The sequence below is a fragment of the Corvus hawaiiensis genome, chromosome 26, assembly GCF_020740725.1.
Source record: "Corvus hawaiiensis isolate bCorHaw1 chromosome 26, bCorHaw1.pri.cur, whole genome shotgun sequence".
NCBI lineage: Eukaryota > Metazoa > Chordata > Aves > Passeriformes > Corvidae > Corvus > Corvus hawaiiensis.
In genome coordinates, this window is record NC_063238.1 from 40,061,829 (window position 1) to 40,088,701 (window position 26,873).

Here is a 26,873-nt window from a genome sequence, read left to right on the forward strand (position 1 = left end):
TGGCTCCAGAGGGTCTGGATGGTTAGAACTCTACAGGAGAAGAGAGAGGGATAGAAAAAAACCCACCTTCCTAAGGAAAGATGATGAGATTTTGGATAAACACAGATTGGTTATAGGTTGGAAGGTAAGGGAATGAAGGTATGGGGAGGGAAGGAAGTGAATGAAAGAAGAACATGGACAATCCAGCTTCTTTTTCCAGAAAATACAGCAATCTCAAGCACACCTAAGATAAAGATTTCAGCAAAGATTTGATATTTATTTCTGCATCACTTCAGACCTATGCAGCACTCAGAGCTGAATGTGCTTACAGAGACAGACACATTAACCAACAGAGGGAAGGAGATGAACCTCTTTGACCCAAAAAAGCACAAGGATAGACCCAGCTCAAGAACATCCCTCCCAAACTGAACAAAAGGGGAGAAGGAGATTTAATTTTGAAAGGGAAGAACTACCCTCCAAAATCAGGGACAGGTCACCACAGCTTTCTGTTCTTGGCTAATGGGAAGAAAGGGAAAAGAAAAGGCAAATCCCTGGGAGCATTACCTGGCAGTCAGCACGATGGTTTGCTGGAACCGACACCAAGTTGTAACAGAAATGTGGCAGGTTCCCATGCAGAGACAGCAGAGAAAAGGACAGTGGAGACGAATGCAAGACAGCAGGAGGCAATGGTCAGCACATGTCCAGGAAATTGGAGATGGGCAGGACAAACCTGCTGAAGCACCACTGAGGACGTGTTCAGTCAGAAATTATGCCTGGGCACATTAACACAAAGCAGCAATAGCACCACACGGTTTCAGGGAGTGGCTATGAAACAATTTTCCTTGTTTATGCAGCAACCTGTTTATGGGACCTGAGGATAAGAACTGGCCCAAGCAGTACGAGAAGTCCATTATATTGAGAGGTATTTTACACGACTCTGCTTCCATTTTATATGTGACCTAGGGGAGGCCATGGAAGATGCTGGCAAAGAGGGGAAAGAGGGAGGACAAGATGTGAAGAGGTGTTTCTAAGCTGAAAGAAAAAAGAAAGGAAAATGCCCATTGGAACTTTGCTACTTTTAGCCTTCCTGTTCTAAACCTGTCGTTGTGAACACTGTGGCTTTTATCAATTACCTTTTACAATCACAGCTATGCTGTTGTAACCGCTGGACTCTGCCTAGCAGGCTGCAGCTCCCTGTGAGCACAGTGGGGGTTTCCTAGGGCCATGCGATCAGTCACATCCCGGAGTCCATTTCGGACAGCCCTGTGATCTGGCTGTGGCAGCCAGCAGTGTTACAATGCAGTGGTGATAAAGGAGGTAGAGAAGGGTCTTCCATGAGGGTGGTGACATGGCTTTATTCACATTTTGTCGCAGAGCCCTTGGAGGCAGAGAGAGAGAGACCTCATGGTCTGGGTGTGGGGTGGTTTTGTCAGGGGCCCAGGGGCGGTCCCTGGGCGGGGTTGGGGTACAGGAGCCAATAGGGAGAAACTGAGGGAGTGGCCAAGGCTAGGTCAAGGAACAGGGGGAACATGGCATCACAGGATCAGGGGGTTAACAGGCTACCATGCTACACGGTGATGGAAAATATTAAATCCTATTATGGCACAATGGGGTTTTTTCTTGAGAGGGACACTGACTGCTTTAACCTACTGTGGCAATGCAGATGGCTCTCCTTTGATCCCTGAAGACGAGGTTGCTAATAATTGATTCATTATAGGACAATTTTGCCATGCAGACAGAAGAGAAAAGAATATTTTCAGTTTTGTTTTCCATTGTCACAAGTATCTTACTTTTCTGTGCATATACTGAGCCCTGGCATTCTGCAGTACCTTTGTGTTTCCTCCCCTCTATTTTTCACATAGAGTTCAACATTCTTATTTCTTACACATTGAATAAATGGAACTTTAATTTTTACCAAAAAAAAAAAAAAAACCCAAAACCCAAAGCCTAAAAAAATCCTAAGTAAGTTAATTAACAGGTTGGGTTGAGTATTTCTTTTTTTTCCCTAATCTTGCATAACACAGTATGCAGCACGAAACCCAGGCTTTCTGAATGCTTTGAGCAAGGAAGGCACTGTGACATTTAAAAAGCAAAGCAGAATACAGATCGTGTTCTATGTACTAAAGCCTAGTGTTACGTGCACTATGACCTAAGAATTTCAGTACTGATAGAAACAAACATAAAAAAAATAAAACCCTAGAAGCATCTCTACGTAAGGATAGGGGATCATGACCCAAGAAATAGATGCTGGAGTTCACCTTTTCACTTCAGAATACTGGAGACGAATACCACATTGCAGTACCAATGACAGAGGTTTCAATGAAAAGGTGAAAATCATCCTGAAATTACAAATTAGACAAACTGCATCTATGGGACAAGCTGGCAAGATACAGACTCGGTGGGTGGTCTGCAAGATGGGAAGGAAATCAGCTAAAAGGCTGCTCTCAGAGAGTGGGGATCAGAGTGTGTCCAGCTCTGGTCCCCACGGCTCAAGAAAGACACAGAAAGACTGGAGAGGCTCCAAAGGAGTGCCATGACCTGACCTCTGAGGAATGACAAAAGGAGATCTCTCCCCTGGACAAGAGAAGCCTGAGGGGGAATCTCATCACATTATTCCAGTAACTATTCCTGGGTAACTACAAAGAGGACAGATTGTCTCTATATGAGGAGCCACGTGGAGAAGGAAAGGGGAAATGGACAATTCACACCAGAAAAGGTTTCATCCCTGTATAAGAGAAAGTTTTTACAGTAAGAATAATCATTCCCTGGAACAACCTCTGCATGGTCATGGCAGACTCCCCATCTCTGGATGTTTTTCAGATATGCCTGGGCAGGTTCCTACATGATCCCCTCTTGGCTCCCCTTCCCACAAAAGGCTGGGCTGAATGAACTTTGGACATCTCTTCCAATCTGGGCTATTCTATGATAATGAAAAGTTATAAAATGTATTTCCAAGCAGGTACTTTTTGTAATAATTTCCCTCAGATATTGCTTGATGCAGAAATGAAGCAGGTGGGAATCTTTCCATTTTCTCAGCCTCTGTGGCCTCAGCCTCTGTTTAAAACCTGATTTCACATTCATCCTCTCATCCTCTAACCACAAATGGAGAACTTTTCCCTCTCTTCTCCATCTTTTTTTAAATTTTCCTCTGATATTTTTTCCTAGTTTTTGGGGTGTTTGTTTAGGTTTAGTTTGATTTGGTTTATTTTTTTGCGAGCTACATGGTTTAAAAGTGTTTTTTTTTTTTTTAATCTACATTCAAAGTAATGCCTTTGACTTTCACAGAATGCTATCTTTCTCCTATATTTAGGAAAATAAAAGAGACAAATGTAAATTGTTTCACCTTATGTTATTCTAGGTACTCAGCAGTTAGTTCTGCAGAGCACAACTGCAGCCAGTTTGCCACCTTGTTGATATCAAAACCAGGAGTGAAAAACTTTCCCATCCAATGGGAAGTTTTTCCATTAACTTCTCAGAAACTGAGAACATGAGTACCTCACCCTTCAGCTAAGCATTTCCTTAATTCTCAGCTGAAATAACACATTCATTTTGCTCAAATCCAAAGCACAGAAACCAGTATGAATTCTGGTCACTTGCTTCTGCAGCCTCCTGCTTGTGATATGGACCCTTGGGAGCCAATGACCAAATTAAAATGCAGCACTTTAGGAGAGGCCATGCTCCTGGTGAAACATTGCAATGTTTTGGAGAACACACCCATGGGACCTGTAGCAAGAAATTTCAGGCTGTGAGTGGGTGTGTGTTTGTGTTCAGACTCCAAATGAAAGTCCTATATTTCCCCCAAAACTTTTTGACAGAAATAAAAATATTTTGATGGACCAGAAACACTGCACCTCAGGGAATCAACACTTTTTTTTTAGATTTCTTTTTCATGCAAATAGGTTTTTTTCTAAAACAATTGCATTTTGACATTTAAAAAAAGTGTTTCAAAACAAAACACACCCTGAACTTTCCAACTGGATCCCTTAATTTCCAGATTTTTCCCTAAACAAATTCTAGATCAATACTTCCCACAGGTTCATGTTAATTAAGAGCCAGATATTTTACTGTAGGGAAAACAAAAAAGCATGATTAATTTTTATATTCACAAATAATCTTCATCCTTATGCCATAATGATTTTTTGCCTTTTTATATATATACCTTTTATATACCCTTTTATGTAGCTTTTATGTATCCTCAGTGCTTTTAGCATGCATACTTGTAATTCCTTAAGTCTGATAACTTAGTTTAGACTCAATATTCCATTAAGCCAGGAGACCAAACATCCTGGAGACCTTGCAGTTGGGGCCAGAAAATCCTATGCTATCCTGAGAAATTAAGGTCTTCCCTAGAATATCCTGTAAACTAAGGCCCATCCAGGGGCGGATTCCTCAGGATGGGGGGGTTCATTCGAGCCTCTCATTGGGGAAATCTTTGATAGGTATGCTAATTTGGAAGGTTGATGAATTGTATGCGCGATCGATCGTCGGTGTGCATTTCGGGGTGCATTTCAGGGTGCATTTGGGTGTGCATTTCGGTGTATTCCACCTGGATGAAGTTGCGCACCTTAAAGATCCTTAAATAAATACTGAGGTAAAAACCCCTTTTCCCTTAAACCATGTTTGGTTCTTAATTTTAAGACAGGGAAAGGCAACAATCCCAGTTCTCATACACCAAATATTCTATTTATTCACAGCAGATTTTGTTTCTTAAGGTGCTCATACACCTAGAAAGGTTTTCTGAAGGTTTTCTTTCCTCTCAAGTAGTCAGAAATTATTTTTAAGCCAGAAAGGGCTATGAATCATTTAAGTTCTTTCCATTGTACATTACTTTGTATTCATCAACAGAATTTAATCTTCTTTCAGACAGCTTTGTTAAGGTGCCACAAGTCTCACCTAAGCATAATAATTCTGCATTTCCTACCATATTTATTACTTTGTTGATCATTAAATCAATTATCTGAAAAAAAAAGGATGTATTCAACACTGATTTGAAGATTACAGTAGATGTACTGAGACTTGACAAAGATTCATAAACAAAACAAGATAAATATTGCCCTTAAAATTAAAAGGGGGGAGTTTGTCTTCTGCCTCAGCAGTTCCAGTACTTAAATGAATAGTTCAGGTTCCTGGTGATAACCCACCCTCTTGACCTGCAGATCCCGAGCAACCTGGTCTAGTGGAAGGTGTTGGGGTTTGGAAAGAGATGATCTTTACAGTCCCTTCCAACTCAAACTGTTCTAGGATTCTGTGGTTGATCCTACCAGAACAACCACAGAAACCAAGTGAACACCAGTCATTGGGCAGTGCATTGCACAGTGGTGGAGAGAGAAGGAAACAACCATTGGAGTTGTCTTCTTAACTTATTGTCAGCAATGTCTAAGAGGACACAGGAAATTTCTGGAAGAAGTTTCCAGAACACATCATCCTCTACAGAGAGGAACAACTGGATGATCAGCAGGACCAGCACAGTCATGCAGCAGGACTGTCTAATCACAGGCTGGAGAAAGGTCACAAATTTCACTGACAGCTACAGCCACTCATGTCAGCATCTGCAGCAGCAAAGCATCTCAGCACCCCTCTGCACCACCAGCCACAGTCAGTGAAGGCACCACAGGCTGGGCTGGCACAGCACATTCCCAGGTGGAGAGTGGCTGCCATGAGACATTCTGGTGTGTGGCACTCAGGATCTGGAGACAGAGGCACAGCGACCATGTCCTACAGACATCATCCAGGGTGACAGGCCTGTGTGTCGAGTGGAGGAAGACAGCTGTGGGCCAGGGGCTTAGTTTACTCCCTGGATTCTTTAATTTTTTTTCTCAATTCTACACACTTCAGGCTTTAGGTATTCACCTGGCATTCTACTGCTCCTCTCCTTGACTTCAGCAAGAGTCAGAAAGACTTGCAGTGCATGTGGCAGGATAAATCTCCAAACACATTGGAAGTTCAGGCTCTAGAGTAACAAATTCTGGGAGAGTCCTCATAGAGACAGTGGTGGCTAAGCCTCATAGAAGCACAGAATCATAGAATGTCCTGAGTTGAAAGAGACCTTTGTTAAGGTGCCACAAGTCTCACCTAAGCATAATAATTCTGCATTTCCTACCATCTTTATTACTTTGTTGATCATTAAATCAATTATCTGAAAAAAAAAGGATGTATTCAACACTGATTTGAAGATTACAGTAGATGTGCTGAGACTTGACAAAGATTCATAAACAAAACAAGATAATTGAGTCCAACTCCTGGCCCTGTACAGGGCATCCTGAATCCCACCACGTGCCTGAGAGTGCTGTCCAAACACTTTTTCAACTCTCTCAGGCTTGGTGCTGTGACCACTTCCAAGGGGAGCCTGTTACAGTGCTCAGCCACACTCTTCGTGAAAACTCTTTTCCTAAAATCCAAACTAAACCTCCCCTGACAGCTTCATGCTGTTCTCTTGGGCCTTATTGCTGGTCACCAGAGAGAAGAGATCAGTGCTTGCCCCTCGTCTTCCCCTCATGAGGAAGGTGTGGACTGCAATGAGGTCTCTCCTCAGCCTCCTCTTCCTCAGCCTGAACAAGCCAAGTGATCTCAGCCACTCCTTGTGTGGCTTCCCCTCCAGGCCCTTCACTATCTTCATGGCCTTCCTTTGGACACTTTCCAATAGCTCTATATCCTTACATCCTCAGCCTCACTTACTGCCACTCTAATAGCAGTTGTAGGAATTAGACCTTCAGGTGCAATTCTTTTCACAAGGTTTTTGATTTACTAAGTACTAGACATACTGTGTCCTTTTGGAAATCAGCTTCCAACTCCTTTTTCCCCACACAGAATAAGCTATTAAGGTACAAATAAGAACTGCTCGTGAATAATGGAAATTTCCTCCACTAAATGTGTTTTGTTTTAGTTTTTTTTCTCTTAGTGTGCAGCCGTTACCTCTGCAAATACGAGAAGCGTGTCTGTTTCTTTAAGAGGATCTGTGTGTTCCCATAAATGCACCCACACAAAGCACTAAATTACTCTTCCAAACAAAGGGTACTGCATCTCTGAACCACTGCAGAGGTGTGCATGAGCTATCTCTGAACCAGTTCTCGCAGGGGCAAGGAACAGATGCTGCTCTGCTTGGGCTGAAGCACCCTTCCCAACAGCTGTGCATCCCAGTGATGTCCTGCTGCAGCTGGGCACCAGGCTAAGGAAGTTATAGTGCCTCTGTTATCCAAGCTGGCTCATGGATCTTTGCATCTTTCAAGGTCAAATGCTGTTTCTGAACAGGCTATATTTTTGCCAAATATGCTATTTATTCCATGATTGTCTCTTACAACCAAAGTCCTTTAGTATTCATAGTGTGAAGCAATGCTAAAATATTGCTTCACCATTTTTTCCCTGTGCTAGTCCAGCAACGAGCCAGGAGTCCAGAGTGGGACATCACACAGAGGAACGTGATGCCAGATCACAGGAAAGGTGGTCTTGCCATGCAAAATGCCAGAACAGACTGGAAACCTGAATGGCAAAAGCAGAAGGACTGTGTATGATCCCTTCTGCAAAAAAAGATCACTATGACATAAAGACAAGTAGGAAGGGTGTCTGGAAAAGAGGGATAAGGCTCGGGATGTCTCTCCACTGTTCCATATTTTGACAATAAATAAGTTTACACTCAGTAAAAGGACAGACATCTACAGTGTAAATGGCTGTTCCTCAACTATTTGTCCAGGCTTCTGTTCAGACAGTGAAGACAAAGCTTGAGCATGATTTTTCTGTCCTATAGCATGCATTTTAAAAGAGTTATCTTCGTAGTGCCTTAGAAATATCTATTTCTCTGCCCTGTCCACAAAAAGAAAGCTGGTGGCTACTTTGCATGAATCTAACTCTACTAAAGTAAAGGAAAATAAATTCCATTCATGATCAGGATCTCAGACAAAATGCACTCCTAGGCCTGCACATGGGCATGGGGATCCTTGTGTAAAAAGGTGAGGGGGATGAGCAATTTTCATTGCAGTTCAAACTACTCCAAGATTATGTGAGTGGTCCCCAAAATTAAGGGGGATGGGGAGGAGCATGGGATTTATCCTCTGATGGTCTGGCTCCACAAATTAAAGTCTCACAGGATGAGCTAGAGCCAACATCCCTCCAACTTTGTACCTGTACAGCCATCAGAGGAAATATTCTCACCAAACACAAGCCTGCATTCCACAGTGAGAGCAAATGGAGGTGCATCACCTCCAGACAGTTTAACTCCAAAGGTGAGATGAAGGCAGAAAAGAGGACTTCTGATAAGAACATTATCCCCATCACAAATGCACCATGGTTGAATAACCATCCTTGATTATGAGATGTATTGGAATGGACAGTATTTATAACCAAGATACTCTTCAGCACTCACACAGTATAGCTGGTGGTATATACAGATTTTAGATCATGTATCTCTCTTAAGACTAAGAAATACTGTTCTTTCTAGCCAGAATAGGCTACAGGGATTCTGTTGCCAACCATAACATATAAAAGAACCTATAAAATGACAGTCACACACTAAGGCATATGTCTCACATTTAACTTAATGTTTATCTTGTCAGGAAATTCAGCTAGACCATGCCAACATTTTGTTTCATTCATGCTGTCTTCAAAATCTTCTGTTGTTGAGAGAGGAAAAGGAAGGGGAGAGAAAAGGAAGGGGAGAGAAAATAAAATGCAACAGAATCATTCAAGTGTATATATAAAAGGAACAAAGGTCAAAATAATCTCACAAATAAGGCTCAAATCCAAAAACACCATACAAAGGACTCCATAGTAACAGCATTCACCTTTACTTTACATGGATTGAAGTTGCCATCCTCAATTTCATCTGGAAAACAAACAATGATTCTAAAATCCTAAGTTCTAAAATGTGCCCTTTGCACGTCTACAACAGGAAGTGGACTCCTTGATTTCTGATAAGCCTTATTCTGTTGAAAGGTTTTGGGGATTTTGGTGCTGAGGAAGTCACCTTCACACACTACAGACCTGTTATCAGCCACTCCTGAAGAACACACTCATAACAAAAATCAATTGGAACAAAAAAAATAATGCAAAAGAGTGAAATGGCATCTACATATTTCAAAATTATCTAAAATATCTTTATTTCCCTCCTATTTGGAAAAAAATATTTCCTTACTTAAAATACAGCTTACACAACTAAATTATTCATCATGATGAATTATTTAGATATGTGTGGACTTAATATGTTTACAAGTCCCAAGCTGTTTTACAAAAGAGGAAACATTTATATAATTGGCCCTCAAACTCTTTTTAAAATGTTCCTGTGATGTGAGGCTTCTGGTTATCAGTGGCACTGGTTCTGAAAGCAAAGCTTTTATAAACAGAGCATTTGGTGGGAAGATGGGAGCAGTGGGAAATGACTAAGTAAGATGATCTTTTCTTAGTAATTGGTGATTATTGCTGCTGAACAAGGTGATTCTTCCAAACTCCAACCTGTAAGCCTTGAGTTATCTCAGGTATGGTAAAAGGTCTCCAAACCAGACATAATTAAATCACTGACCTGAGGCATTATCTCCCAGAACAGGCATCTACCATGTACAGACACAGGGCAAGCCAGACCCTCTTCCCTGTGAATGTCAGTTCTTTCCCCACGGCAATTCGTATTCCACAGGTCCCCAGAGGAAGCCACTTATGCTGAGGAATAAACCCGCCCTTGACAGCCCAAGAAGGCTTTTGATAAGTTCATTTTCACCTCTGTCATGCTCTGCACACCACTCTCCTCTCAGAGTCTCTGGCAGTTTCCCCTGGATCTCTCCATGGTCAGAAGTCCTCATGGAAATGCTCTTTGCACGTGCTGCCAGACCTCCCGTCTCTCTCTCAAAACTCTCTCTGAAAGCTCCTGATGACCCTGGTCCTGACAATTCAGAAAATTTTAGAGGCCACTCACTTTCTGTTATAGATGGGTAAAAAGCTGGACTAGATAAAACCCTAAGAAGACTGGTCTGATCCTACAGGTGACCCTCATTTTAGCAGGTGATTGGAATAGATGTTCCTTCCAACCAGAATTATCCAATGAAACTTCTGTGAACAAAAATAGCTTTTTGCTATTCCCTTCACCAGAGAATAAGTACAATAGCAGTCCCAGAAAGAAGCTAAGACTGGCTAAGAAAGACAGGCAGGGAAGCTCATCAGTCCTGGTGCTCCCTTTACTAAGGTAACCTCAACCCAGAGAAGTGCGTACAAGAAACACCTATCCCAAGAGAAATAACCTCTGTGCTTTACCTGCTCTGTCTCCAGATGAGCCCTCAATCTCCAAAGAGTCCCAGAGGAGACACAAAGGAGATTGATGTCCTTGGATCTCCTGGTTGTAATATAGCCAAAAAAAACCCAAAAAACAAAACAAAAAATCAAAACAACCCCCCAATATCCCAAAACAAACAAACAAGCAAACAAAAAAAAACCAAAAAAACCCCAACAAAACAAAACAAACAAACAAAAACTCCACAAAAAAACCCCAAACAAACAGACACCTCAGGTGCACTGAGGAAGGGCTTCCCTCTGTGTTGGATCTTACAGAACCAGTTCTGTTGAATGACATTTCTTCATACAATATCCTGACACGTTCTGCTCATTCTGCTCTGAGGGAAGCACCTGTGCTTGTACAGGAAGCAGGCACCTTACTTTGAGAGGGGAAGCAAGGCAGGAGTGATGCTGCAGCCCCTGTATTCCTCCTGCCTGCAAGTGTGACGACCAAAGTAGCTACAGCCATACCGTCACCTTCTCCTATCCCAGCCACAGGTTTTTCTGTATTCAAACAAGTGAAGGAGTCACACCACAGCTGGCTTTTATTACACATAATGCAGTATTTCAAATTAGAGCATTCAGGCCTTGCTTCTTGTCTTCGCTCTCTCAGCACTTCATGTTTGTATCCTTTATTTGCAGACAATGTCTCATCACTTGTGCCCAACACAGTCAATTAACTCTCTCTTTACACCGAACACTTTTCCTCGTCTCGGCAGTGCTGGGTTAGAGGTTGGACTTGATGATCTTAAAGGTCTTTTCCAACTTAAATTGTTCTATGATTCTATGATTCATGTACAAGGCGTTCCTCACCTTTGATCTACCATCTGACAGTGCAGCAGATATCCATGTTTCACTGCTGATTCTGGCATTCAAGGTGTCCTAATTTCATCTAACTAACCTATTTCAGGGTACCCTATCCCCACTACATCTGGGCCACTTTTAGCTTATTGTCATGGAGATTTTGTAGCTCATAGCAGAAAAACAGGTACATGCTAAACTGAATTTCACCCTTGTAGAGCCCAAGTGGAGAGGCTGGGTAAACCCTGGGAGGCTGTAGGAAAAAATTAGGTAAATCTCTTTGACCACATTGTGCAGCAGTAACTCCAAGGCTCATAATTCAGCAGCGATCCTGACATCTGCTGTTTGTCCCCAAGCAGGAGCAGGGAGCAGAGGAACAGAGTAGCCATGGTTACATCTCGGTCGCTGCTGCCGGTCACTGCCATGTCATTGGGTGATTCCATGACCACAAAGTCCCACCCTGGGACAAACTGGATTAACAGTCATCTGATGCAGCCTGTTTCACCCTATAAAGTCTGTTTATGACTCTGGATAATGATTAATATCCAAGGATATTAATTAACTTGCTCTGAGGGGCCTTGCACACCTAAGGTAGCGTTAGGCAGTCACACATATGAATCACCACAGAGCACTGCTGATCCAGCAGTTGCCAAAAACAAAGGGAAGCCATTCCCCCCACTGCCAGAGCCCAAAGTGTGTTCAGCATGTGCTGCTGTAGGCAAGAGGGTTATGCTGGTGGGTATTTTTAGTTCAACTAGCAGCGACTATTTCTGCACTCCAATGTCTGATGCTGAGCTATCCCACCTTCTGTTTCTCGATCAGGGTATTATTATTAGCTGCACCAGATGATGAGCTCCTCAGCACGGCAAGTTTAATAAAGCACTAATGTCACCCGCTACCAACGCAAGGCACCTAAAGAAAACAAGGCCTAATTTACAGTGCTACTAAAAATTAGCAAGAGTCTGCTGATCATTCCTCACTAGTTTTTTCATTGTTTTTTTTTTTCAACAATCTTTCTTCCCTCTTCAGACAAAAGAATTGATGCAATCCAAAAGAATTGAAGCAATCCAAATGAATTGATGCAATCCAAAATCTATTCCTCCCTTCCCCATCATAAAAGAAAGAACACATCTAAGGGCTTTTCACGTAACCTTCTGGAATTATTATTCATCTCCACATCAACCATTCATCCATATGGACTTCTTTCAAAAAAGAGTAGCCTTGCTGACATAATGTCTTTCTGCCTTGTCCCTCTTCTGCCTCTCAATGCCCCTGACTTTGCTGCTTGGTTCCCCAAGCAAAGACAAATAATGTTCAGGTGGTTGTGACATCCCAGGCTAAAACAGCAGCTTGACTTTGATCCATCCATGGCTGCCAACAAAAGCTTTTCAACCGAGAGGGTTCAGGCTTCCACGCCTTTCTCAAACAACAATCCCTTCACAGCCTTGTGCATTATCTTTCCTTCTGAAAAGACTTTTGTGCACAGGGATGACTCCTGCTGTTCCTGAGGTCAGTGGCAAACATCCCACAGCCTCCAGTGGTGCAAGGGCTGGGTGGCTGCAGAGCAAAGCACTCTAGAACATCACACAATGAGACTTTATTTCCTCTAACATCTACCCTGGCAAACTGTACCCTCATACAGCTCAGCCTAAACACAGCTGCAAAGGGAGAGGGAAACAGAGAGAAAACAGCGAGGCACAAACAGAGAAGAGAAGTTTTCAGCTTAGACTTTAAAACAAGACAGGCAGGAAAAGAAAATAGTGCTGGGCTACTGCAGGGTGTAGAACAGGTTTGTGCAGGGCAATGTACTCTGTAAACTCCTGTAAGAAGAGTCACTTGCAGCAGCAGACACTGCTCAGCTCTAATGAAATCCATCTGCCTTGTCCCACAGAGATCCTCATGTCCTATGACGTGGGATAGTTGGGCCCTAATAGCGCAGAAGAGCTGTGCAGATGTGAGCCAGTACCTGCAGCACTCAGGTGCTCAATCACACAGAGGGGGAGCAGTTGCTACAGGTACTGGCAGACTGCCAGCTCAAAACCTGTAGCCCAGAGTTCTCTGCAGAAACCAAAATACCAGTAAGAACCCAATTTTTTTTTTGAGCATGCAAATCCAGAAAAGTGGCATATAAAGGGATCTTCCAAAAGTGGGTGTTGCCCCATGCTGCCCCATCACCTCTGAAACAAATGGGAGACTTTTTCATGCAAATACAATCAGTGGTTTCATGCAGACACCTCAAAGCTGACACTTACAAGCCAAGGGCCTATTTAGCAAGAATATGAGGTTACATCATCTATAGGCATCATCTCCTCTCAATGAGGTCAAGTCAAAGCCACTGAGCAGAACAAGAGGCTATGAGTGGAAAGGAGGAGATAATTTAACAGAGATGGAGGTTTTCTTACTGAAACACCTCTCTTGTCTAGGATTCAGTGGATGGAAATGCTGGTCCTTTTGCTCTGTTCTTTAAGAAATCATTCTCATACAATAGGATTGCTTTTCCTACTGCCACAATGGTTTTGGCAGTATGGGTTGACAAATTGACAGGTATACCAGCAACATTTCACTCAAGGCACATCCTCCAAGTAATACTCACATTCTTTAGGGCCATAAAAAGGTTATGGGACTGTGCTTGCCAGCCTCAGAAACAAATGCAATGTTAGCAATGAGAGAAAACAAAATTACGCATTAGAAGTTGGTGCAGAGCCGAATTCTCTCCCAGTCATGCAGATCTGCATAGGAATACAATAGGGGAGATATTTTTGCCCAACTAGCTGGACCAAGAAAGAGCCTGGTCGTCCCCAGGCTGCTAGATGGTGGCATCAGGGTGTTAATAGCACAGGTGGTCGCTACCAAGCCAAGTTACAATAAGAAACTCCCACTTGCTATTGTGCTGCGTTCTGTGAATCCTCAAAAGCCACACTGTGGCCAGAATTTGAAGTTTCCATGCAAATAAGACAAACATCAATTTACTGTCACACCATTGCTATGCATTTTCAGTACAAGTCTGTTGTTTAATATCTGCAGTTTCACCTCTAAATTCCAACAGGGTGCACAAGGTCTTACCTATCCATGACAACATCACATAGCTAAGAACAAAGAAAAAGAAATTATGATGAATGTAACTACTAGATATACATGTAAAAATATATATATATATACACTAGATACACTGCTGTAAAATCAAGAATTTGGTAGGCATATCTAGCAGGAAAAGGTCAAACTACTGCTTAGATTGTGTTATTCCCATGATCTGAAGGATGAGAAAACACAACAGGTAGGAAGAGCATATCAGGATATTGCATTTACCTAGAGTGCCTCGTGTGCAGTAAGTAAACTTTGTAGGTCCCTCTGTGACCACTGAAAATGATCTTAGTACTGAAACATACACAGGTCAGATGTGTGGGGACTACAGAAACAAAAAATCCACACCACGGCATGTCTGGACCCAAGAGAGAAGCAGAAATGCCATGAGATTTCTGGCAGATTTGTAGGAGGACCAGAGAGAGCACCCACCCCCCTCAAAGCTATTCTCTTTCAGTATGGGACAGCACATGGATGTCAGCAGCATCTGAATGTACAAAAGAAAGTCTTCCTTTTACACTTTGTTTGGATGCTCCATCTGCAGCAGTGGAGCAGGGAAGAAATAAAACTGCTGAATAACAGAGTCCTTAACATTGCAGGCACTAATAATAGGATTAGAGAGAGAATAAAATCATATCCTCTTGGATTTGGAACATTTGGAGGAAGCCAGCTTCTGACTCACTCTCCCAACAAGTTGAGATCAGGCATGTCACAGTGCTGACCTTCTGAAGGAGGACTCAGATCAGCCCAGCAGCCACAACTGCTCAGGTGGTTTCAGCCCATCCCCTCCGTGAGCAGTGTTAGCAGAGGTCATGCTTCATCACAGGCCTGAGGTTCTTGCAGCATGTCAGGCACTGCCAGCGTGCAAGGGAGGGAACTGGGTACAGGGGACACCACAAGAAATACACACAAAGTGAGACTCCTGCGCTGTTTGTGCTGGTGGACACACTTCTATCAGAGCTGTGTTGGGGGGAAGCACTCTCAGACTGTCTCACCAGTGGGGGAAGAAGGTTTCAAACCATGAGCAAGGAAGCTGATGGACCCCAGGGGTTACAGAGTAAAGAGACCCAAAGCTTACACCACCTGAGCCCATAGACCAGGATGGAATTATAACCTTCCCAAGTGCTGATGGGGTATCTGCTCAGCGGACACAAAGGTTCCCATTGCATCATCGTGGGTATCATTTAGACTGCCAAGACCAGTCTGACTCTGAAAGAAGATGAAAATTGGCAAAAAAATGGTTATTTCTGTATCAATTGTGGATTGGGTACATAATTTTAAGGGAACCAAACAGACAGAGAAGTGTCCAGTTTCTAATGTAAAGATCTCATTGTCCCCCTCCTCACTGGGAAAACTTTTCCATGGTTAAGTGTCTGCCTCATTAAACAGTGAATCTAGCCAATCACAACAGAGTGTAAAAGGAAAAAACATAATATTGCAGGAGAGAAAATAACACTGATTATTGAATAGAATAATAAACAGCAGTGTACACATAGGCTCAAAATAAAGTGAATAGCATTGTTAAACTAAAGGCAAGGTACAACATTCTTCTTCAAATCATCTCTTGCTTCAGGTTACTACAGATCAGGATCTGGAAAAAAGCATTTTCCTTATTTAAAAAAAAAAAAGAAAAAAAAAACCAAAAAAACAAAACAAAAAGACCAATACAACACCAAAACCACAAAACCCTGGCTGCAGCATTTCCAAAATTCCTGCCTCAACCTGTTGGGAAAAGCTGACTTTAGAACAGCAACTATTGTATAAGTCTTCTTTTGTTCTGAGCTCTGAAAGCCACAGTGGGTGACTAATGAAAATAAGGAGCGAAATTTTAAAAGATGCTTAGTTATATCATGAGATATAAATTTTTCCCCTTAGAATGATGCTGTGAGCAATGTGAGCATTGAGAGAGCAGCTCTTAACAGCCACGCACAAAACAAAAGAAAGACTGTGTTCCCTTCCATTACTAAACTAATAAAATACAATAGAAAGAGCCATAAGGCAAAATGAAAAAATCTCTCCTAAGCTTTCCAGGTTAAGCAATGGAAAAAGCTGCCAGAGTGGGGGACACTGAGCATTAAATACTGGATATCTGAGGTGGGGAAGATCCTTGCTGTTTCCACTGATATCAGCCCTGACTTACCATGAACAGCCCTCCACAGAGGGTTTCTGTGGCCAAGCAGTGCTCAGGAAAACATCGAGCTTCCCTGCTGTACCCTGAGTCCTTTCTAACAGAAGTTTTCAGCCCTGTAGCAATCAAAAGTCCATGTATGAATTCTGGCTTCTCCGTAATCACCTGCCCACCGCTAGCAGCAAAGTGGGACTGTGTAGGAATACTTGCAGGGTGTTAATGTGTAATACCCAGAGCCCTTTCACCTTCAATCATCTGCTTGTGCTGATGAGAGGGGTCACTGCTCTGCGCCTCACTGAGCTGCCCCTGGATTATGCACTTTACATCTCTGCAACACATGTAAACAGGATTGTGGCTTTGTTACTGGTGTCTCAGTGTCAGACACAGGATCAGGTTTGTGCTCTTTTTACAGGCATTTTGACAGGCACTTTTATTCCCTCTCTGTTATTACAAAGAAGTCTCAAGATTTAAATATTCTCTGGATTTGAAGCAAACACCAAATCTCATGCAGAAATACACCATGCAATGTGCCCAGTCTCTTAAGGACTGTAGCCCTACAGTGCTTTAGTTTAATTAATGTAAGTATCCAAAATCATCCTCTTCAGTTAAACTTGGTGTCTGTGAGCACTGTTATTACCATGGATCAAAGAGCCCCTTGTAGAGAAGACCTGTTGTGATGAGGTCAAGTTCCTCAAGAAATTATTTTTCAAATTGAAGCACTGATGCCAAATAGCTGCCTGTATCTTCCTTTTGTATCCCTTACCTTATCAATTTCCCTTGGGATGGAGCATAATTCCCAGGTAATTTTTACAGCACTTCTGCATAAGAACTGGACATGAGGTCCTGCCTACCCAAATTCCTTGTTCTATAGCTTGCAGGAGGAGAATGTTTATAAACATAGAGAAAAGGTGGGTGCAATTCTGCTGTCTGTTCTGTACCTATAAACTTAAATTATATTCCATCTCCTGCTGATTTTAGGAGGATGTACAGACATAGAAAAATGCAGGATTGGGACCAAAAACCATGCTGATTTTCAAATCAGGTTGAACATGAGAGACAGGTGCTTCTTAACCTTTACTACATGTACAAGGATATACATATATATATATAAATAAATAAATATATATATATATATATATATACACACACAAATATATCAGTACTTGCATTGGGTCATACCCAGACCATCCCCATGTTATAATTAGGAAGCATTTCCAGCTACACAGACAAGGATGATTTGGAGAGGACAAGGGACACCAGAGAGGAAGAACAGGGTTTTAGAGAAGGAGACAGAGACAGCAGCAGCGTCAGATCTCTTTCTCCTTACTGCTGACAATAACAAACAAATAAACAAATAAAAATAGTTCTGTGGAAGTGGAAAGAGCTCTCTGCAGTCATTACATAGCAAACACTCACAGCTTAAACACTTGGCTTAAACTTCTTATTGTCCCCCCCTTTGTGCTCCTCAGACATACGCACTCATCCACATCTATTTGCCTCCACAAGGACACTCCACAGCTTTGTATCTCTTCTGTTTATAAAATGCCAAGGACTGTCCTCAGGTGCTTTTGGATCAGAACTATTCTTCCTACCTTTTGGAATGTACCCAGTACCTGCTTCCTCACAACAGATGAAGCAAGCACCTTTGAGTGTGTGGCCATCAGACCCACATCTTTAGGATAAATTTTTTTTTTTTTTTTTTGCCTCTTAGGAGTTGTAAAGGTTTAGGAGAAGTATTTTTGCAATTCTATACATACATATATCTCAGGTATGACTGCATTGATATTGTAATAATTTAGTCTGATTTTAAAGCACTTAAGGTAAATCTGACAGTTGTGGACTATAGTGAGGTTTCTAGTCTCGACTATTCATATACCTCTCTGCTTTACAGCTCTCTGCTGAATATGATGAGAGAGATTTATTTGTAGAGTGGGTAGAGACAGAAGTGCGTTGTCGCATAATTTTTTTCTTTAAGGGTTATTAATTACCATGTCAACCTTTGCTCCACTGCTGCTGCCCACTTTTATTTTAGAAGCACAGCCGTTCCCCACTCAGATCACATTGGGCCCCCCCACCATCCCATTTTCTAACAACCTTTTAGAATATTATTTATTATTCCTTACATATCTGAGTGGAGGAGAGAGAGAGGGACAGTATGGCAGAGATGGGGAACACAAGCCGGAAAACATGCTTGCCTGGAATTGTCATCACACTGCTGTTGGAAGGAGCGAGCCGGAAAACTCGCAGCCAACACTCACACGCAAACACACGCCAGGCACACAGCACATCGATCCCGGGGAGTTTGTGAGCAGCCCCACAGCTCTTACCTGGGTTGTCTGGGATCCCTCTGCAGTGCAGCTCCCTCAGCTCCCTCTGCCCTATTTCTCCCGGGAGCAGTGGGGCCGGGGCTGTGACCGGGTGCCGGCACGGGTAGGGGTTGGCAGCAGCTGGCTGCAGCCTCGGCTGCCGGGCTCTGGCTCCTGCCAGGGCTGCTGCTGCTGCTGCTGCTCCTGATGATGCCGAGGAGGAGGAGAGCCGAGTGAGGAGGAGGAGGATGCTGGCGGTGATGCTGTTGCCATGGTTACCCAACTTGGCGGCAGCACCGCTCAGAGCAACAGCTGCCCCAGCACCCAGATCTGCTTGAACCCATGGCTGCCAAGCAGCCCTCGATGTACAGGCACAGGGGTGTCACCCCAGAGCCCCTCTCCATAGGGAAAGTGGCAGCCGGGAGGATGGAGGTCACTCCTTGGCATGGTTTTGGGGCTCTGGGAAAACAGATGGAGTGATGCATCTGAAATGTTTGCATTCTGCACTTGTGGGCAAAGAGCTTGCAGCCCTGCAAAGGTCAAACACCAGCTTCCAGGAGGCAGAAATTTCGTTTTTTAGGGGGTTCTTGCATTTTTATAAAGAACTGAACAAAACAGCAAAGCTGAGGAAGGGAATGACTTTGAAAGTTGCCACTGTGATGCAATTTTAAACTTTTTCTTTTTAAAACTAAAGGCCAACTCTCAGCCTTTAAATTGGGACTTACAAGTGGTATTTTACTGTTTTATTGTGTAAAGGTTTTTGTGCATAGAAAAATCTCCCTAGAAGTGAATTCCTTGTGTGAGAGAGAACTGCCTCTAACCACCAAACAGTGAGAAAAAATCCTTCCAGAAAAGAACCCACTTGCACAGCACAGGACACTAATTCTTTCATGCATGAAGCAAACAAGCTGAACTTTGCCTTTGTCTAATGATCTGAAAATAATAAGTAAGAAAAAAGACCTCAGGTGAATGGGGTGCCACATGATCAAAATAAAGGAGTATTAACTGAGAGAGGTGTGTGAAATCAAGGCATTCACCTGCCGTTTATCTATCAAAGAGGCATGTCGTGATGCTCTCATTTTGCACTGGAACATCACAAGTCACAACAAGGTCACAACAATCAGATGTCACTTCCATCCCAAAATGTCAGTGCAAAGCTACGTAATGCTCATAAGCCATGACAGTTCTTTCAGGAGCTGGTACTGTTGCAGGACATTGTGAAACCCTGTCTAAAAAATACTGGAAAAAAAAAGAAAAATCACTGGTGGAAACTTTCTAAAGGGATTTGCTTCCTGCTGCCAGATCTCTGCTTGCAACCTGTATGCTGCAGATGATATGAATCTATGAGCTTGAGACACCAAGAAAATGTGCTGGATGGTATTTCCTATTAAAGTATCAAACCTGGATAAATGGTTATAGAAGATGGGAGCCTACAAGAAAGATGGAGAGGGATTTTTTACAAGAGCAAGTAGTGAGAGGAAAAGGAAAAATGTCTTAAAACTGAAAGGGAGTGGGTTTGGATCAGATATTAGGGAAAAGTTCTTTACTGTGAAGGTAGTGAGGCCCTGGAACAGGTTGCCCAGAGAAGTTATGGATGCACCAGAAGTTTTCAAGGCCGGGCTGAATGGAGCTTGGAGCAACCTGATTTAGTGGAACATGTTCTCGTCCCTAGCAGGGAGGCTGGAATGAAATGTTCTTTAAGGCCTCATCAAACCCAAGCAATTCTATGATTCTATGATGTGCTGTTGGCAGCATTTCTCAAGATATTCTAGAAGACAGAGTCTCTACACCATGTTCATTTGCAGAGTCATAATCTGCTTCATATAAAATCATTTTCTATATATCTCATGACTGTGGGAGAACCTGGAACTACCTGACTGAGGAGGGAAAAGTGCCAGCCAGCATACACTGTCAGACCTCCTTGGAGCTGCTTCTGATTTCACAGCCTCCATGTATCTTATAAACCATTATCCCTGAAGATTTTTTAATTAATCTTCTTTCAGGCAACAATTTTGATGTCTGCTCAGGGATTATATGGAATAGCTGACTCAAAGGGACTTTCTAGCACTCTAAAAAGAAATAAGAAATATGTTATCTATTTTAATCTTTAAAAATGTAATGCATGTAAAATTAGACAGGACCCTGAAACCCTTCTCAAGAGCTAAAAAATATTTGCTGCATGAGATTCCCTTCTGTAATTTTGAATGCAGGGCAAGAAGTTCTCATTGCAGTAATGACGGTGAGCACATCTAAATCACCCACTCCATGATTATCTACCTGACAGAAAACCCCATGGTTATTCTGAATAGATCACTGAGACCACAGACAGATCTTATTTCTGCTAAATCAGGATGTGTACTGCAAAATGTACCTGCTGAGGTGTGTGTAACCAGTTTGCAAGATTGTGTTTTCCAACTTTGCTTATTGGGGCTATTTTTTGAAAGCTGCAGCTCTGATTTCAAGAAGACACATAAGAATAGCAGGAGAGAGGTGGCCTCTAGCTTTATGTTCTTTGGCTCAGCATGGCTGTATTTCACCACTGAGGAGTTGCCCACCTTAATTCTCTTGTTGGTGCTAAGCTGCAACACTGAGGAAAAGCCCACCTCAAAGGAGATGCAGAGTGCTTTAAAACAAATGGCTTTGATACCTCTCTGTCTGTACCCTGCAGAGTAGGCATCTTCAACTGTGCCAAGTGAGGACAAAGTGGATATAAAAAGTCTAACAAAGCACAGGAAAAAAAAGTTTAAAAAAAAAGAAAAAGAGAGGTAAAATAGTTTCGTTTTCCCTCAGCCATGCAAGAAGGTCCTGCGTGGTGGGATCGATGATTTGCATCATTCACTAGGGAGATAAGTGGTGTTACAGTATGTAAAGCATGCTGATTTCATATGCAGATATGATTCAATAAAGAAAGGGCACATCACAGATGTATTTGACAGAGCCAAGAGGAAAGGCTGAGTTTTTAAGCACAGCATTAGTTTTTAAGGGTAAAACCTATGTCATACCTTGCAGACCTGCTAAGGAATTACAGACCCCTCTGGGAATCTCAGATGGTACTGGGGACCTATGTTTAGTCACATCTAGATTAACTTCTTGCTTTAAATACTAAAGACAGGAAAATCAACTTATCCTAACACAGATTTCTAAAAAAAATCAGTTAAATTATCCCTTGTGCCTCTTTTTCTCTCCCTGTTCATAGGAAAACACGAGGGCTGACTTAATTAGTTGCATTTATCTACAACATCCTGAGGCAAAGGCAAATCCTATCCCTAACTCCAGTTTGGAAGAACTATCCCACCAAATCAGACATCTGATGCCTGTCAACAAAGTTTTAAACCAAAACATACCTTCTGGAAATGTCCCTTAACTGTCACCTGAGCCCCACAGCAGGCTGAGCTTTCAGCAATGAGGACGCCCCAGTGCCTGTTTAGCTGCTGAATGTTCCCAGACTGGCTGGAATCCCTATGGCACAGACATCCTTGGACATGCTTGGTGTCCTATATCCCATCATAGGCGGAAACATTGATATTCCAGATTCTTTGTCTGGAGTCTCTGGTTATTTAATAATAACCCGAAACAGATATTCTTATTAGGTAGCAGGATAACTAATAGATGTTCAGTGGAGCAGTCCATGCTGCAGGGCACACACTGGGCTGGTAAACATTTTTACAAGTTGTAGAATCCACTTCAGTCTGTTACTCTACACTACCAGAGCTTGAGAGTAATAGTAATTGTACAAATTCTGATAAGAGCAGGGTTAAATAAAAAAATTCTTAAAATAACTGAAATAAGCTTAGAACTACATACTTCTTACTGCCTATTCATGCCTGACCAATGGTGACCATTGGTCCAATTTGGTGACCTTCTATGACAGGGCTGCAGCACTGGTGGGTAGGCCAGAGTGACTGACATCATTTACCTGGACTTCTGCAAAGTATTTGAGACTGTCCCACACAACATCCTTGTCTCCAAATTGGAGAGACATGGATTGGATGGGTGGACCACTTGGTAGATGAAGAACTGGCTGGATGGTGCACACGAAGAGTTGTGGCCAACAGTGAATTGTCCACATGGAAACCAGTGATGAGTGGAGTGCCGCAGGGGTCAGTACTGGGGCTGATGCTGTTCAACAGCTTTGTCAGTGACATGGACGGTGGGATTGAGGCACCCTCAGCAAATTCACTGACCACACCAAGCTGTGTGGTGCAGTCACAGACTGGAGGGAAGGGATGGATCCAGAGGGACCTGGACAGGCTGGAGAGGTGGGGCTGGTCAAACCTCATGAAGTTTGACAGAGCAAAGTGCAAGGTCCTGCACCTGGGTCATGACAGACACAGATCCCAGACACACCCACAGATTGGGTGGAGAAGTGATTGAGACCAGCCCTGGGAGAAGGAGTTGGGGGTGATGGGTGATGAAAAAACAATGGAATCCTGGGCTGCATCCAAAGGAGCATGGCCAGCAGGTCAAAGGAGGTAAATCTGCCCCTCTGCTCTGCTTCTGTGAGATCCCACCTGGAGTTCTGAGCACAGTTTTTGAGCTCCCAACATAAGAAGGACATGGAACAGTTGGAGCTAGTCCAGAGGAGGCCACAAAGTTGATAAGAGGACTGGAGCACCTCTCCCATGAAAACAGGCTGAGAAAGTTGAGGCTGTTCAGCCTGAAGAAGAGAAGGTTGTGTGGAGAATTCATAATCTTCCACTATATGAAGGAGGCCTACAAGGAGAGGAACTCTTTGTCAGGAACTGTAGTAATAGGACAAGGAGTAATACGTACAAAGAGGGCAAATCTAGGTTAGACATTCGGAGGAAATTCTTTGCTGTGGGGGTGGTGAGACACTGGACCAAGTTGCTCAGGGAGGTTGTGGATGCCCCAACCCTGGGAGTGTTCAAAGCCGAGTTGGAAAAGGCCTTGAGCAACCTGGTCTAGTGGGAGGTGTCCCTGGCATGGCAGAGGGCGTTGGGACCAGATGATCTTTAAGGTCCCTTCCAACCCCTTAACATTCTATGATTCTGTGATTCCTCTGACATCTCAATGTCAGCACATAAAACCTTACACAAGCTTGTGATTTAAACACACACACAGAGCAAGGAAGTGAGTGTGTCTCACGTAGCAAGGAAAGACCACAACCCTCAGCTTCCACCGGGAGCACACAATGAGTAGTTGCAGGCAGAGACCTCATCCTGGCTGCAACAGCTTTCCTCGAGCTCTGGGACACAGCTTGCTGCAGGAAACCCCTGTGAAAGCTCCCCGTGGATGTGTAACAGGTCACACCATGGCTGGGGAGAAGAAGGAAGGGCTAAATGTGTGCTCCAGGCTAGCAGCAGGAACACAGCAGCTCTGTAGGTAATGGACAGAGAAAGTTAAGCTTCTCTTTCAATGACCTGAGAAGCTGAATCTGACTTTTGATTGCAACACAGCTTCCAGGCGCTGTTTCTTTCTACTTTATAATTTCAGGAAAGGGTAAGGTCCAAAGGGAAAGTCTGACACACAAAAACAAACAGAACTCTCAGTCTTGGGGCTTTGATTACTTATGGATCCTCTGTGCTCTAGGAGACTTCAGATGGCAAGACCCTTCTAGGAAGCAAATGCACCATATTGTTATAGCAGGATTTGAAACACCCTCTAGTATGAATTACACAGTCTCACATAATCCGGTTTCATGCTATGCAACAGAGAAGCAGTTAAGCAAAAGAAGGAGAAAAACAGGAGAAAGGATCAAAAGATGCCTTTCACACAGCTATTTGAGAAAAATATAACCAGAAGTGTCAACTAAAATATATCAATATTTATTTTGATGCAGCTGTTGACAGTCAGTCATGCTCCATCATTGGAAGCATTCAAAGTCAGATTGGAGGGGCTTTGGGCAACTTGATCCAGTGAAAGTTATTGTTTTCCATGGCAAGAAGTTTGGAACCAGATGATCTCCAAACCATTTTATGATTCTAATAAATATAACAGATTCTTAGGGAGTACCACAGTATAAAGGTGTTTTAAAATAATACAGGATTTAAAAAAAATCATGCAGCATTTAAAATCATGCAGTATTCTCACATATCATAGTGGAGAATTAAAGGTAAAGTCTACAGTACTAGAAAAGGTATAAAGTATAATTTATCATTTTACTAAGTATGTATTTCACACAAAACCCACACAGTATAATATAAAATGGATCATAAAGACTTGGCTTGTTTTAATAGCTGCATCCAAGAAAATCTTACACCTCTTCTTGCAAGTCTTTACATTTATCCTGTCCTCAAGCCACAGAGTCCTCATTCACTTGCCATCCATTCGATATTTTGTTCATTCTACCACTCAGTTTTAGTCCAGCATTTTGTTACAGCCAACTAAACAGCTTTGCTTTAAGTAACAAAAATCTACATTTACCCACCAGTGTTTCCCTTACCTGGAAGGCAGTGGGAAACCTCAGGTTGCAGTCCTCTCATTCAGGGCTCTGGAAGATTGCATACTGGATAAAAAATAGAGAGTAAATAAGCACACTTCAAATGTTTTACATGACACAAACATCTGATAGGACTTGAAGGAACTACTGCAGTATTAGAAGTTCAAAAAACAAAACAAAACAAAACAAAACAAAAAAAAAAAAAAAAAGAAGAAGGATTTTGTGAATAACATAGCCTGGGCCCAAAACATCATCTTGCAGACAGCCTTAGGAGCTGCAGAGCACAGCTCACTATTGCAGTACCTCACAAAATCACAATCAATATTTTTCTAAACACTCCTATGGAAAAAGGGCTGCCACTGCCATCTATTTCAGAAAACAAGTCCTGGACTTTTTCAGAGGCACTCACACAAGCAGCTGAGGTTTTCTGGAGGTCAATGCCGAACTCCCTGAACACTGGAACAGGCTGTTCAGCTGTGGAGTCTTCATCACTAGAAATATTCAAAACTTGACTGAACATTGTCCTCTGTAACCTGTTCTAGCTGATCCTGCTTTGGGCAGGGCCAGGGATGATGTGATCTCAAAAGGTGACTTCTGATATGACCCATTCTATGAAATCATGAACAAGTCCCATACCCCACTGCTCCCAGCATGCATTCCACAGATTCCTGATCTCTGCCCCCTTAGTTCACCAACTCCTAACCTCTTCCTTGGTTTTACACACAACATCCTTTTTCCTCCACACACAAACATATTGCCATACACCTGTAGTCACACCTTTCACTCATCCATCCCAGTCAACCTACAATATCCTAAACCTAAATCACTTGGACCCTTCCTAGGCCCCTTGTTTCCTCTGAGACCTCCCTCTGCCAATTTTGTGCAGTAAATCATAAGGGTGACTTCCTCCCCTATTTAGCTTGGGCAGAGTGCAAGCTTTCTTCTTACCCTGAGTGTTGCATCTCCCACCCTGTGTCTCACCTTAGATCTGACCTAACCTACAGCATCGCAGAAAAAGGAAGGAAAGTTGCAAAGAAATTCTGACACTGACTGGAAAACATCCAGTGCGTTCATCATGTCAGAGGAACTTAGCTGTTTATATCTAGTTGCTGCTGAGCACTCAAAACCAGCTGTGTTTATTCAAACATTTAAGAGCTGTCTTATTATAGAAGTTCTGAGAGATGGACTCAAAAAAACAAAAAGAAAGACCATTTCTTTTCTCTTTGAAGTATCTGTTCGTAAGCACATAAGTGCAGTCTTCCAAAGAAGAGCATATGATCCATTTCTAATGTAGGCAAAACCTATTATTTCTCCTAGATTCCTCTATGGAAATATCTAAACTATTTTGGCTGCAGTGTTCCCAAATTAATTCAGTCCAAGGAAGATGCTCCTGCATAAAGTGTTTCAGCTCAAGCAATTAAGATACAGCAAAATGATAAGCAATAAAAGCTAGGGTGTTACTATAAGAAATGCTGGACAACCTTAACAACGCTCACTGGTATCACTACCACCTAAAATACATATTAATTCACTAAACAGCCAGATGGGCTTGTTTGCTTAAGACTCTTCCCTAGAGGTTTTCAGATTCTTCTTTTTTTTATATATGTTTTTTACAATGCAAAATACCAGCTGGCAGGCAGTACTAGTAGTACCTAACTACTAACTGGAGTTTGTGTATAAAGATTATTTTAAAATATCTGAACCAAACCCTTGTCTGGCATTGTTTACAATAAGCACAATGTTTCAGCCTTGCAAGGAGAGGAGAAACATCATCTTCATTTGTGTCTTGGTAAACCATGGTGCAGAAAAGCTAAATATGCTTGGAGAAGGGTGTATTACAGGTTGGAAAAGGACAGGGGAGCAGGCAACTTACTCCAAGATATTCTTCAATGCAACAAATTATTCAGCCACAGGACTGCAATTTGTTGGC

The 26,873-nt window shown here is 42.6% G+C and overlaps 1 protein-coding gene across 7 annotated transcripts in view; it reads right to left on the reverse strand.

Moving 5' to 3' along the window:
• The window catches only part of FAM135B (family with sequence similarity 135 member B), a 272,998-nt gene that overhangs the window by 192,022 nt on the left and 54,103 nt on the right, over nt 1–26,873 (reverse strand). For 5 of the 7 annotated variants that reach the window (XM_048286585.1, XM_048286583.1, XM_048286591.1 and 2 more), the window contains exon 2: nt 24,947–25,009. The gene's annotated coding sequence lies outside the window, so the exon portion shown is untranslated. Of the gene's footprint in view, nt 1–18,564; nt 18,741–24,946; nt 25,010–26,873 lie in introns of those variants that run through there. The other 2 variants (XM_048286590.1, XM_048286584.1) reach the window with 2 other exon arrangements.